At 33.2% G+C, this 13,894-nt stretch overlaps 1 protein-coding gene and 1 non-coding gene across 2 annotated transcripts in view; one reads left to right on the top strand and one right to left on the bottom strand.

Annotated features, from left to right (window-relative positions):
• Positions 1 to 13,894, top strand: part of Ehbp1 (EH domain binding protein 1) — a 310,593-nt gene that overhangs the window by 167,961 nt on the left and 128,738 nt on the right.
• On the bottom strand, positions 2,819 to 2,892 carry Trnaa-cgc (transfer RNA alanine (anticodon CGC)). The gene has a single exon. It is a non-coding gene; the product is annotated as a tRNA-Ala (tRNA).

Raw genomic sequence — 13,894 nt, 5'->3', positions numbered from 1 at the left:
TGCCACCTAGAACTGTTGATCATTTAGGATGTGACTAGTCTGACTGAATTACTGAAATTTGTGATAGAAAGTTCTCCAAGATTGTCTTTTGGAACTTGAAGTCTCATTCACTTGACCTTCTAAAATCATTAATCGAATTATGTCACGCCCCTATTGAGAATCCACCAATGGCTTCCCATAACCCACAGAATAAAATTACCATGACCTATAAGGTCCTGTGGGTCCTTGCTTTGTGTCCATTCTTATTTCTTTTCATCTATGCATTTTTTATTCCATTAGAGCCACTCTGGTCTTCTGGTCCTCAAGCATGCCCAGCTCATTAGCTCATTCTAGCCTCAGGACCTTTATATTTGTTTTGTACTCTTTCTGGAACATTATCCCCCTCCCCCTGCTTTATTGAAACAGGGTCTTGTCAAGTTGCTTAGGGCCTCACTAAATTGCTGAGACTCGCTTTGAACCTGCAATCCTCCTGACTTAGCCTTCTGAGATGCTGGAATTATAGGCGTGTGTGGTGAGTGACTGCGCCTCGCTACTTCCCAAATTTTCTAATAGCTCATTTCTTCATTTCACTTAAATCTTTTCTTAAATGTTACTTCCTTTAATAGACTTTCCCTTACCACCCAGTATAAAACATCCCTGTTTTCCTAATTATTCTATCCTGCCTATCTACTTTATCATCTTGTTTCTCCCCTCCCCCAACTTATATGAGTTCCATGAGATCAGGGTTTTGTCTTGGTTTTTATGTCTCAGCCTAGCATGGATGCATGTAGTTGATGCTTAATAAATATTTGTTGGATGGATAGATAGATAAGAGAAAAAAAGAAAAGGAAAAAAGTGGGGAAAGGAAGGGAGCCAGGAAGAGAGAGAAAAAGAAGAGGTAAGGAAGTAGCGAAAGTTTAAGTTTGTGTTTGAGAAAATTAATTTGGTTTTAAAAATTAATTTGGTTTTAGAGTTTAAGCTTCTTCTTCTTTCTTAGTCTTCTCTTCCATCTGTGTACCTACACACAGATGTCAAAATTAACAGTGAGATTGAACTTGCCTTTTCAAGGGATTAGTGAAGTGTTAGATTTTGTGAAATAGGCAATTAAAACTAAAATCTATATAAGAAACAAAACTGCAAACTGTAAGGAATTTCCCTTTAAACTTCATTCAAAGATGCCTAAGTTCAGAATGATCAGGAGGTACTGACCTGTTGAGGCATCCCAGAGAACTCATTAATTATGACCTTCATAGAAGATGTTGTAGTCATGAACTCAGGAACTGAGTTCTCCCCTACTTCAAGACAACAATGAGAGCGATAGCATGGGGGTCTGAGCCTTGAAATTAGGAAAGGAAAAGTACAAGGGATGTTATTAAGGACAATATGGAGAAAATAAAGCTGGTTCCAGCCGTCTCGTAAGGTACAACAGGTATCTTAATAGAGAAATAGGCAACATAAACGTTTCATGATTTCTATTATCTTCTCTCTATATGTCCCTTTATTGAAATTAGGAACCTTTCCATCCAGATTTACTCTGTGTGTGGTCTCTTACTTAGGCAGAATATGAGAGTACACAACTTTGCTAGAAATGTTTAGGTGTGAACTTGATGATTCTGAGTCTTAACCAGATGATAACAGGTTAACAACAGGCTTGGAGAAAGAACACCTGGCATTTATTCCCTCACAAATACATTATATTCATACATTCTGGAGTTTCATGCTGAGATCATCTGAAAGTGTTAAAGATAATGGCAGTCCCCAACCATTAATACCATTAAAACTTTTTAAAAAATTATCGAGTAGAAGAGTTTAACATGGAACATTTTGCCTTTATTTATTTGGGTATATTTCCATATACCCAATAGTATTGCTTCAAAAACGTGTATTACGCACCAGTTGGCAGAAGTTCCCCTTTGCATGATGATAATTTCTTAAATTTGTAAAATGTTTTATAGTCTCCAAAATACTGAAATATGCATGATTTATTTTATTCTCTATACAAAATCATGAAGTTGGCAGGGTGGGTTCTGTTGTCCCTATTTTACAAATAAAGAGACTGAGGTAAGGTTAGGCTATTTATTATATCAAATATAAGTATATCACATTTCAAGTAAATACAAACTTTAAAGTATATTCACTGAGTTATTACTTACTAAAAAGTCTTTTATTTTTAAAAATAGGATTTAGAAAGCTTCCTTCAAGTAGTAAACTTTGCTAGTACATTTAAGGATTCTGCAGTGTTATTGGAACAAGCTTGGGGACCAGAGAAATTATGATATGATAAGCTACTACTTAAAGAAAAATTCATAAATGAAGGCTAAGTATTTAGTCTAAAATTACTTTGTTGAAAAAATATAGTTCAATGAACAAACCTGATTTTCATGTAGGTTTTTGTTACGATGGTAGGCAGGAGTGAATTACTTTTAAAATGGAGAAGATTTTGTCTTTTTTTTTTTTTTTTTTTTTCTCTTTTCTTTTTTCTTGGTGGTACTGGGGATTGAATCCAGGTTCTTGTGCATGCAAAGCAAGCATTCTACCAACTGAGTTATATCCCTGGCCCCAAGATTTTGTCTTTTATTTTGAGATTCTTTCTCTGTATTTTATCTAGTTTTGTCTACCAGGATTTGAGAAATTTTAGTAAAATGTATTGATGAACTTAATAATAATGATGGCAGTTTATATGTTTTACTGTCATATAAACTACACTTTAAAATATCTTCTTGGAAAATATATTTTTTGTACTAGATTACTGTATATAATGAAAATATATGGCAAGGTGATGTTAGCAGCATTTGAGTTTATATGGTAAGTACCTAAGTGATTTCTTTTTTTTTTTTTTTTGCGGTACTGGGGATTGAACCCAGGGCGTTGTGCTTGCGAGGCAAACACTCTACCAACTGAGCTATATCCCCAGCCCCCTAAGTGATTTCATTAAAAGGTTATATTCAATTTTGCTTTTTAATGGGAAGCTTATTTAAGGTCAACAACACAGTGTTTTATGGAAAAGATTTCTTTTCCTTATTAAGACATAGAAATAACTGGCCTTTTCCTGAATTACTTGAAGCTAATTGAGAGAAGGTCCATCTCTTCTTTAACTTGAACGTAAATAAGCATGTGTGAGTAAGTGTTCCCATATTTTAGTCATGGTGAGTTGTGAGTGTATTAAAAATAATTGTCTTTCCCTCATAAATCTTTCTTTAGTTAAGTAAATAATATTTATTATAGTTCTTTAATCTTCTTATTATGTCTTCTAGTTTGGGTCAGATATATATGCATATAGGTGGCAATAAATTATAGATTTGAACATATACTAAATGCTTAGTATAGAGAAGAAGGCCAGTGGCATAATATAATTAGGGCTTTAGTTCATAATCAGTATCTGTTCAAAAGCCAAAACCTTTGTATTTTACTGTTTATTGGAATTAGGAGCTTTTTTTTTTAAAGTTGAATAATTTAGTTTCATTTGGCATATTTGGAGAATTAAAAGAATTGGAGATGCCATTCTGTGAAGGAATAACAACAAAATCTAATAGTGATAATAGAGTTAAAATAGATTATCTGAGTTAATTTATGCTTCTGAAGATAGACATGATTAGTAATATGAACATTCACTACTTAGTCCAGAAAGAAAAATATAGCAGTGTAATACCAAGAATCCAGATCAATATAATTATTTATGATGTTTAGAGAATATGGTAATAATATGCATAACATAGCTTCAAGATTGGAAGCTCACATGATAAATCAAGTACTTTTAAGACACTGAAGGAATGGTAATCACATGTCCTACAATAGCAATTTTGAATCCATGTTTCACAGTGTGCTTTGCCGTTGGACCCACTGTTCGTTGAATTTGGGGTGAGCTTTTCCTGAATAGAGCCAAATAGGATTAAGACAGAAATTTTCTTTCTTTTTTTCTCTCTCTCTCTCTTTTTTTTTTTTTTTTTTTTTCTTTTCCCCTTGGTGCTAGGACTTGAACCCAGGGACCCTTTATCTCTATGCTGTATCCCTAGCTCTTTTTATTCTTTCTTTTGAGATAGGCTCTCACTAAGTGTTGAGGGTTCCCCCCGTGTTGCTGAGGCTGAGCTTCAAACTTGTGATCCTACTTGCCTCAGCCTCCCAGCTCACTGGGATTATGGTGTGCCACCACAGCCAGGCTAAGGCAGAAATTTTCAACAATGAAAAAGAGCAACAAATATAGCCTGCTCTGAACCTGGGAGGATGTTGACACACTGTTGGCTAAAGGGAGTATCTAGGATGAGGGAGGGGAAAAAAGGGAAGTTTCTAAAATATCAAAAATATGGATGGGGTGGAGTTAAAATCAGTGAGAATTACCTCTATACAGTTTTTATGGTTGTGATTAAATTATCTTCAGTTTTAAAATCATGGTTCTTTGGGGAAAATGGTTTCTTTTATTCTTTGATATTACAAAGATGTAATTTTTAAAAATACACTTTCAAAAATGTGGGTGGTAAAGTGGATATTGTTTTTAAAAAGTCAAAATTACTACCTACTGATATTTGTGAAGGCTACTTTTTTTCCATTAATCTTGATTATTTTATTTGGGGCTAAAATAATTAAAACTATTACTATATAAAACTTATCCTTTTAGGATCTAAATAGAAAATAGCAAGAAATAAGACTCCAAAATAATCATATGAGACTATGTAGTCATACCAGTCAGAAGACTGGTATCTGAAACATTTTTAAATTGTTACTGCATATAAAGCACATTCCTCCATTATGTTTTACTTTGTTTCATGTAAAAATGGAGCTGATTTACATCTTAAAGAATATTAGTTCATCATGTAGATTTACTTTCTTGTTATAGATGAACATAATACCTTTATTTTATTTATTAAATATATTTTTAGTTGTGGATGGACACAAGGTCTTTATTTTATTTATTTTTATGTGGTGCTGAGGATTGAACCCAGTGCCTCATACCTGCTAGGTAAGTGCTCTACCATGGAGCCACAACCCCAGCCTTAGAGTCACTTTTCAGATGATTTCATTTAAAACCCACAAATCTGATCCTTGGTGTGTCTCATATGTTAAATGTGTATCTGGAAACAACTGACTGATTTGGCATCGGTGTGTTCTGGTTCCTGATCATGTGAGTCCCCTAAGTGAGTTATTTTAGTTTGTGGTAATGAGTAATCTTTGAGCTGTAAAATGAACCAGAATGCATAACAAAGCATTTAAAACAAAGGGATAATTTTATGCTTCAACTATTAAAACTGAGTGTTCTTTAGAGGGCTTAATGGAGAAGTTTATGAGGGAAATAAAGATTTAAAGAATGAAATGGTTATATCTATTGGGTTTACTAAAATTACATACTAAATCTTAAAGGGACATATTGATATAAAGTATTTAAACTACTCAAATAATATAGTGTTTTACAGTAAATTCCTGTCAGTTTGAATCTATATGATAATTAATTGCTATAATACCTTTTGTTCTAGTTTTAAAATATGTGAAGGAATGAATATATATACATTTTGAGCAAGTGAAATATTATAAGCATTCCCTTACATGAACCCTGTGCAATGGTCTTTCTCAAGTATTTATAGTTTCTTTACATGCCTTCTCTTCCATTCCTGTATGGACTGCACTTTCTTCCTGGAGTACCCCTCATCACCATTGAAGTTTCCAGTTGACCTACCCCTACACATCCCTTAAGATCTAACTCAAATGTCTCTTCCTCTATAGATCCCTCCTAGACTGCCAAAGCAGAGACCAACACTTCATCCTTTGTGCTTCTCATTCATTTTGCATACCTCGTATATTGCATTTCTTTTATATGTTTCTCTTCCCTGAAAATTGTGCTACTAAATTCATCCTACAGGTTCCTAGAGTCCTACTGTATGCCAGGAAATGTGGATAGAGTAGTGAATAAGGCAAAGTTCTAACCTTGGGGAGTTTACATTATAGAGATAGATTGCAAATAAGTAAGCAAGTAATTAAAGATTGTAATTTCATATTTGATAAGAAAATGAAGCCATGTAAGAGAGAAAAGAGTAACAGAAGGGAATGGTATTTTTACTTAAGTAGTCATCTGAGTTCTTTCTTCAAAGATTCTCAGTGAGTAAGTTCCTAATTAGTGTCAAAGAGTGAGCCATATAAAGATATGGGGAAAGATCTTTCCTGGCAGAAGAAATGAGTGTGAAGGTCTTGGGGTATAAATTTAGATTTGGGGATCATAGAAAGCCACTCTGTGAAAGTAACATTAATGCAGAGACCTGAAAATGAGTATGGATTAGCCAGTTGGATAAATCTATAGATTCACTGGACACTATGGACAGTTTAACAAAATTGTCTTTCAGCCCATGAATATAGGATTCTTTCCATTTATTTATGTCTTTTTAAAATTACTTTTAGCAGTGTTTTGTCATTTTCAGGGTACAAGTTTTTCATTTCCTTCATTAAGTTTATTCCTTAGTATTTTGTTCTGTTTGATGCTATTGTAAATGAAATTGTTTTCTTAATTTCCACTTCAGACTGTTCATTGTTAATGTATAGAAGCACAATTGATTTTCGTATCTTGATTTTTGTATCCTGCAATTTTGCTGAATTTATTTATTAGTTGAACAACTATTAAATATTAGATTTTCAGGATTTTATGCAAATGTGATATTGTATCTGTCAAAAAAGATCATTTTACTTCTTTTCCCATTTGAATGCCTTTCATTATTTGTTTGTGTTCGATTGATCTGGCTAGCTCTTCCAGGGCTGTTTTAAAACAGAAATGGTGAGTGTGAGCATCTTTGTCTTGTTTCTGGTCTTAGATGGAAAGCTTTTAGTTTTTTACCATTATAATAACTGTGACTTTTTCATGCTTTATAACTTTTATAGTTGTTGCTGTATTATATTATGTGGTCATAACTCACCTCAATCTGTTGGTATTGTCATTTTTATCAATGAACCATAGAAACCATACCTCCTGTATATCTTTTTATACTGTCATTTTTAAAAGAATCGATATGTGCATTTAGAACATTATAATTTTTTCTTCAAACATCAGATATTAATTTAGACAACTCAAGAAGTAAATAAAGCCTATAGTAAATGTCCATCTTTTTGCTGTTTATTTCCAAGAATCATTCTTCTACTTTTGCTTTCAGTTTTAAAAACTTTCTGTAGCTATTTTTTTAAAAAAATTCTTCATAGATATTCTGCTGGCAATAAATTATCTGGACTTTCTTTCATCTGAGGTCCTCTTGATTTCCCTTTCATTCATGAAAGGTATTTTTGCTGGGTATCAAATTCTGGATTGACTATTATTATTATTATTTTTTAAGTCCTTAGAAAATGCTGTGCCACTTCCTTGTGGCCCGTATAGTTTTTGATACAATATCTACTGCATTTGAACTTTTTTCTTCTTTATCAATGCACATACCTTTCTAGAAACTTTGTTCAAGAATTTTCTTCATCTTTAATTTTTAGAATTTTAACTGTGATGTTTCAGCGTGGATTTATGTTTACCCTCTTTAATGTCCACACAACTTCTTATAGGTTTATCTCTTTTACCAAATTTGAGGAGTTTTCAACCATTATTTCTCCAAGTACTTTTGCAGTCTTGCCCTCATTTCATCTCCTTCCATGATTCTCGGAATGCAAAAGTTAGTTCTTGTAGCCTCACAGGTTCCTTAGAATCTGTTTGTTTGTCTTGTTTTTCTCCAGTATATTTTTCTCTCTGTTCAGATTTAGCAATTTTTGTTGTTCTGTCTTCAATCTCACTAATACATTCCGTGTACCTTTTTTTTCCTGAGACCATTTTTTTCTCCTTTTGTTTCAAGCATATTTATAAATGTCATTGAAACATTTTTATCATGACTGATTTCTTTGTCAGATAATTCTTACATGTCTTTCATCTTGGTTTGGCAGATGCCAAATTATCTTTTCCCTTTCATTTGAGACTTCCCTGGTTCTTGTTATGATTAATTATTTTCTGAAGACACCTGGGCAATTTTGTATTATGTTTTGAAACCTTTATTATGTTTACCTAAACCTTTAGTTTTCAGTGTTTTGATTTTGTTGTTTACCCACAACTCTGTTAGGCAAATTTCAAGTACTGCCTCATTACTGCCATGATAGACATGTAATCCCAGGTTTCTCATTTGGTATTCATTGATTTCCAGAATGGGGAGGGGAGTAATTTCTGGGCAGGTGAAGGAGTTCCTGCTCCCTTATAGGACAGTCTGATAGCTCCTTGTCTGGGAGATATGGGAATCCTAAATAATGTTTTCTATATGATCTCTACTGATACTGTGGGGGATGTTTTGTTCTCATCACCACTAGGTGGTAGTGAAAGTCCTGAATTTCTTTAAGAATTCTTTTTTTAACACCACCCTAGCAGGAAGGAGAAGGAATTGCCTCACTACTGCCAGGTGAAGGTAGAAGTCAAGCCTTGCCAGATAATCTCTCCTGACACTAGTGAATTTTATTACCATTTAGCAAGAGTGGAAGTTTAGGCTCTTCCCACTGGGCCTTTCCTTGTGGGAATAGGGCCAGAGTGTTTTCCTGTGGTACTTGGCTGAATTCATGGTTTTTTCTATAGTTCTATCTCTACCGTTTTCCTGGTTCTATTGTTGGAGGTTCTTTTTGTTTTTTGTATTTTTATATCTATACCTGCCTATATACATTTCTGATTTGCTAGCTTCTTTAGCTCCTACCCTGTCTCTGCTTTTTATGGTGTCCTCATGTTTTATATATGTCTGGAGTTTTTAGTTTGTATGTAGAGGGAAGAATAGGGGAAAATGCCATTTATTCCATTTTCCTAAAAAAGGAAATAATTAAATTTTTTCTAAATTTCCAAATATTTGTTGGCATTATGTAGTACACTGGTTTTTTGTTAGTTTGCAGTGCTAGAAATCAAATCCAGGGCCTTGTACATCCTAGGCAAGCATTCTGTCATTGTGCTATGCCCCAGCCCTGTAGTCGTTTTTCTGTGTTGTTATTTTATCCTACCAACTTGCTAAACTTATTGGTTCTAGTAGCAATTTTGTAAATTCCATAGGATTTTATACATAAACTATAAAGTCAGAACAAATAAGATCATTTTACTTCTTCATTCCTGAGTGACTTTTATTTCATTTTCTTGCCTTATAGCACTGACAGGAAATTCCTGTATGTGTAAGGAAAGCAAGAATTGACTTCCTTGTCTTGTTCCTGTATTAGTGGAAAAATGTTGGTCTTTTGACATTTAGCATTAGATTTTCAATAAACGTCCTTATCAGGTTGAGGAACTTCTATTCCTAGTTTGCTAATAATTTTTATGAAAAATGGATGTTAGACTTTGTCAATTCTTTTTCTACACTATTAATATATGATATGTACTATTTTCTTTTTTAGCTTTTTTTCCTTTTCTTTTCTTTCTTTTTTTTTTTTTTTTTTTTTGAGATGAGGTCTTGTCTTGCTGTGTGCCCAGGCTGTTCAACCAGAGGGCTCGAGCAATCCTCCCACCTTAACCTTAAACACATGTGCCACAGCTCCATGCTTCTCTTTTTTAATTTAAAGAATAATAATAATTACATTCATTGGTTTTCAATTGTTAAAAGATTTTAAAAGAATTTTTTTTTTTTAAATTTGTGGTGCTCAGAGTCAAATCCAGAGCCTTGTTCCATGTTAGAAAAGCACTCTGCTACTGAACCATGTACTCCTAACCCTGAAATCCTTAATTTGTGTCCTCTCTTTCTCTATTCCCTGGTGAAACTGGCTAGAGATTTGTCATTTTTATTGATGTCAACATCCAGCTGTTAGTTTCATTTATTTTTTTCTCTATTCTTTATCTGTTTTCCATTTCATTGCTAATGTTGATTGTTTTCTTAGTTTTTTAAGGTAGAGGCTGAGATAAATGATTTTAGACCTTTATTATTTTCTAATGTAGGTATTGAGTGCTCCATATGTCCTGGTAAGTCTTGTTTTAACTCTATAAATTTTGACATGTGGTTTACCTTTTCATAAAGGTTCAAATACTTTCTAATATTTAAAAATTTTTTCAGCTATGCATTATTTAGAATTGTTATTTAGCTCCAAATACTTGAAAGTTTTCAAAATATATTTCTCTTCTTAGTTTCTAACTCAATTTTATTGTAGTTAGAATACTTATTTTATTCTTTTAAACTTACTGAAAATGTTTTCCATCCTTGAATATCATTATCTGCTTGATAAATTTTCATGTGCACTTGAAAAGTTGTGTGTGTTTTTCCCCAAATAGGAATTTGCTTTGTTCTCCTGACACATCACTGATATATCTCATGTGCCTGGAAAAGTGCCTTAAAGATAGTAGTGCCATGATATATTTTTATTGTGTGTGTGTGTGTGTGTTTGTATGTATTATATTAAATATTTAACTCAAAAGAGTTGAACTTAGTGCTGTGGACCTAGGTTAGAGGAAATGATCTTTCAACAAATTCTTATGACTTCCTAAAAGTCTTTATTAAAAAAGCTAGGAAAAATTTGTTGAAAGAATTAGGACTACTACTGAGCAGAAATTTTGTGCCAAAGCAGAATTGCTTCTCCAGATACCAAAAGGAAACTATATTTGGGGTCAGAAGGTGGAAATATGAACTGACAAAAATGAACTGTGACCCACCTGCCCAGCTATTTTACAATCACCTGTGACCTACACTTTACCTCATGAATCAGAATTTTCAAGGGTAGGGCCACAGAATCTGTATTTTATCCAGGTGCACTCCCCAACTCTCTCCCTACTCCAAGTGATTCTGATAACCTACATGTGTAGAAAATACTAATTTATCAGTTAGCTACTTACTTATGGTAAATAGAATAAAGTTGTACATACCTGAAAAAACTGTTTTAATATTATAAACCTGTGCCAGATTCATGAGTAGTGTGTTATTTTGTGTCTGTAACTCAATTTTTATAGTTTGTACCATGTGACAGTAGAACTAATTAATGTACTTAAATTTTAATCCCATTGAGTTTGACTTTAAAGAACCTTCTCTCAAAAGTAGCTTCAGAAAGCTCTTGAATAAAGCTCATATGGAAAACTGACTAGGAGACTTGTTTAATGATCTTTTTGTGACTTAAACCATCATATTTTTAAAATAAAAATTTTAACCATTTATTGAGTTCTTCCCTGATGGCAAGTGTTGTAAACTCCATGTTTTGTTTACCATTATTTTGCCAATCCTCACAAGTACTGAGTGTTCAGTACATTTTTGTTCAGTGAAAAAAATGTACTAACATTGATGTTTGTGGTGTCTCTGGTAAAATTAGAATAACTGAGAAGGTTTGCCCAATACCCTGTTTCCTTATGGGACTGCTCACTAAACTTCTTTGGCTTCTTTTCATCTCTTTCATCCTTAGAAAGCCTGCCAGGTTTTAAGGTACAAGCTAAAATAATCAGAGTCCTTTATAGGATATTAACAGGGAATATATACTTAGGATGAGTTAAGACAATTTCTCAGTAATGCATATTGCCTTGCACTTAAGGTACTTAGTGCATTTTAATTGAATAAATAAATCTTAATCCTTTTCCTTTTTTGTTGTTTTGGGGGTTTTGTTTTTAATTTTGGTTTTTAACAAATGATAAAGCCAAAACCCAGTACTGGGACTGGAGCTCAGTGCTAAAATGCCTGGCTAGCTTGCATGAGGTCCTGGATTTAATCCTCAGTAGCCCTGTACCACAAATAAAAATAAAACCCAGAGAAACAGACTATACCTTTAATAACTGGAGCAAGTTATTTAACCTCTGTGTCCTTTAGAGCATTCATCTATAAAATATGGATACTAGTGGTGCTTAACTGTTTTGAGGATTAAACACATTATTACATATACTCAGAAAAGTTCTGTAAGTACTAAATGTTGCTGCTATTGATATTAATTTTCTTGTTGTTACTAATGTTCTAGTTTCTAGATTCTGACCAAAAGAGGTATCAGAGCATTTTCCTGGTCATGCAATTTTTTTCTTTCACCTTTTCTTTCTTTTTTTTTTTTTTTTTAATGTTTCCTCCCCTCCTTAGCAACTTTCAAATCCTTAAGGCATTATATAGAGGATTAATGAGGATTCAAAAAGAAGAGACATTCCTGGTTCTAGCTACCATAGATTTGTCTATTTCCAGAGTACTCTTGAGTATCTAGGATGTGCATGTATTGGGAGAGGTGACATATTCTTTAAACTTCTTGAAGACTTTTTAAAAAATGAGAGTATAAAGGGGTCCTGGATGGCTTACAATAATTCAACTTAATGATATTTCAATTCAGCAGAAACCACACGTAAAATTTTGAATTTTGATTTTTTCCTAGGCTAGCAATGTGAGGTTCTGAATGAGCAATATAGCCCCTAGTCAGCTCCATGATCACAAGGGTAAAAACCTAATAACTGTGGAGTGTACCATATTGCTCAACTGTGAAGTTTGATGGGTTAGGTGTGTTAAATGCATTTGCAACTTAAGATATTTTCAACTTTAAAACTTAAAGATATTTTCAACTTTAAAACTTACCAGAATGTAACTCTGTTATAAGTTAAGGAGCATCTCTACTTTTTTAAAATAACAACTTCCTTAAAATTTTATCATACACATATATAAATGTGTTTTTTTGGAGAAAAAAGTATAAGAATTTTTAAAAATAGTTTTATTCTACATGGCACCTAGTAATGTACATGGTGAAATGGAAGCTACAAATTGTTGAAAACCCCTGGACATATTATACATATTAAGAAAGTTGGAGAATCCCCCAAACCATCTTATGTTGTGTGAATTATTTGATGTTAGATTAACTTTTAGAAAAATACAGTCTTAAGGCTATGATTGTGACTCAGTGGTAGAGTGCTTGCCTAGCATGCGTGAGCCACTGAGTTCAATCCTCAGCACCACATAAAAATAATTAATATAAAGGTATTGTGTCTATCTACAACTAAAAAATTAAAAAAAAAAAAAAAAGAAATACATACTCTTCAGAGAGTCCCAGTAAATTCTGTGTTTTTGTTTTTTCTCCTTGTGTCTGAGCAGAGCACTTATTCTATCTATTGATAGGAAGCTCACTGTAAATTATAAGCAAATGAAGTAATCAACAATTTAAAAAAGTATTCTCTCCAACCTTCAGCAATCACACTACTCTGAAGAAAAAAGGATTGGTTGGTAGTAGTAGAAGCTTCTTCCCCACGTAGCTGTGTGGACACACAGCTTCCATAATACTCCAAGCCTGCTGCTTACTGACTTGTAAAGTGGGAAATGAGCCAGAAATGCAAATCAGTTTTCTGTACTATTCAACAGCTGTTTATTGGGTAAACATTATCTACTTGCTGTACTCTCCAACTACCTAATTCCTTGCAGGTTTTTAAGATTTAGCTTAAATACTAAAATTAAAATCTTATGCATAGACTAAAAAGCTGTAAAAAGTAATTGGTAGGTATTAAGTTGAAATTCATTTCTAGTAGAATTAATGATTTCATAGTGTAAAACCACAACTATCCAGATAGTTAATTTGGATATGTATAAAAATATAAATTGTGAAGACTTTCTATTCTTCCCTTCTATTAATTTTAGTCCTAGTTCCTTCTCTACTAGAAAGTGAAGACTGTTATATCATCAAATGATCATAGTGCCTAGCCCAGGGCTTAGTATACTAAACACAGGAAAGATATAGTGGGGAATACATGAATCTGCCTTAACGCTGATATTTTTGACAACTGTTTTCAAAGGGTGATCTGTGGGGGGGGCCACAAGACAGTTTGATGGGTTTTTAAAATAAAGGCAATTTTCATAATACGAAGATATTTTTAAATTTTTTCTTCTTCTTCAATGAGTTAACATTTACATAGATTGCGTGAAAGCCATTGTGGATACTGGCACTAATTTTGAATTAGGGCAGTGACAATAAACTGTTAGTAGTTGTGTTCTTCGTGATTATGCATTCTCTCAGTTTAGAAGTCAGTTTCACTTAG

The sequence above is a fragment of the Sciurus carolinensis genome, chromosome 13 (assembly GCF_902686445.1).
Source record: "Sciurus carolinensis chromosome 13, mSciCar1.2, whole genome shotgun sequence".
Lineage (NCBI taxonomy): Eukaryota > Metazoa > Chordata > Mammalia > Rodentia > Sciuridae > Sciurus > Sciurus carolinensis.
The sequence above is the reverse complement of the archived record's forward strand: the minus strand, read 5'-3'. Positions and strand labels throughout refer to the sequence as shown.